The sequence below is a fragment of the Muscardinus avellanarius genome, assembly GCF_963383645.1.
Source record: "Muscardinus avellanarius genome assembly, chromosome: 11".
Lineage (NCBI taxonomy): Eukaryota > Metazoa > Chordata > Mammalia > Rodentia > Gliridae > Muscardinus > Muscardinus avellanarius.
In genome coordinates, this window is record NC_137797.1 from 10586763 (window position 1) to 10588479 (window position 1717).

A 1717-nucleotide genomic window follows, 5' to 3' on the forward strand; every position below is an offset into this window, starting at 1 on the left:
ATATATATATTACATTATCATATATATGAATTTATATATTTATATATAAATATACACATATACACATATACATAGTGAAACTGGGCATGCTAGTGCATAGTATAATCCCTGTACTTGGGAACCTAAGACAGGAGTGTCACAAGTTTCAGGCCGGTACACGGGAACTTAATGAGACTCTTTTTAAAAATAAAAAACAGCTGACCTGGTAGCACACGCTTCGGGAGGCTGAGACCGGAGGATCGTGGTTCACAGCCAGTCTCAGCTACTTAGTGAAGCCCTTTGCAACTCCGTGAGACCCTGTTTCAAATAAAGAATAAAAAATAGGACTGGAGGTGTAGCTTGGAGGTAGAATGCTTCTGGGTTTCATCCCCAGTTCTGAAACAAAACAAAACAAAACAAAACAAAAGCTGGTTGTGGCCGTGCACGCCTGTGATCCCAGTGCTGGGGAGGCTGAGACGGGGTCAAGGAGAGCCAAGGAGTGAGACTTAACCTAGCAAGACCCTGTTTCCAAGAAAGAAATAAAATAGGGCTGGGAGTAGCTGGGCGTGGGGGCGCACCCTTGTCATCCCAGCACTCGGGAGGCTGAGACCAGAGGATCGCGGTTTGCGGACAGCCTCAGCTACTTAGTGAGGCCTCTGGAACTCAGTGAGACCTGGTTTCAAAATAAAGAATTAAAAAAAAAAATAGGGCAGGGAGTGTAGCTCAGAGGTCAAATGCCCCTGGATTCCACCCCCAGACCCGCAAAAATAAATAAATAAATAAATAAATAAATAAATAAATAAATAAAACGAAAATAGGGCTGGGAGTATAACCTAGAGTTAGAATGCTCCTGGGTTCAATTCCCAGTACCAAAAATAAATAAATAAATAAATAAATAAATAAATAAATAAATAAATAAAATAGGTATTTGAGTGTGGCTCAGAAATAGAAAGAAGCATCTGGTTCAATCCCTAGTATAAAAAAACAAATAAAAGCCCAAAATAATAATAGTAATAATAATAATAAATAGGACCGAGGCTGTAACTCAGAGGTAGAATGCCACTGAGTTCAATCTTCAGAAGAAGCCCAAGATTAAAAGAAAATAAGAGCCAGGTGTAGTGGCGCATGCTTGTAATCCCAGTACTTGGGAGGCTGAGACAGGAGGATCGTAGGTTCAAGGCCAACCTCAGCAACTTGTGAGGCCCTTCGCAACTTAGTGAGACCCTGTTTTAAAATATAGAATAAAGCCGGGCGTGGTGGCGCACGCTTGTAATCCCCGCGCTTGGGAGGCAGAGACAGGAGGATCGCACAGGTTCGAAGCCAGCCGCGCGTGCTGGCTTGGGAGACCCTGTTTCCAAAATAAAAATGTAAAAAAATAGGTCTGGGAGTGTATCCCGGAGGTAGAAGGGCTTCCAGGAACCCCAGTACCACCAAAAAAAAAAAAAAAAAAAAAAAAATATATATATATATATATATATATATATATATATATATATATATATATAATAGGGCTGGGTGTGTAGCTCGGAGGTAGAATGCTCCTGAGTTCCATTCCCAGTACCACAAAAAATAAAAATAAAAAATAAAGAAAAGAAAAGAAGACTACAGAGTTCCAATTTCTGTCTTCCTGCCCTTCGTGGGCTCCTTCAGTGAGCTCCTGGCACTTCTTGAAGTAAGCTCCTTACTGGCCACTGGCACCTCTCCCTGTGGAGCATCTAAGCTCCAGGGACTCTGCGGT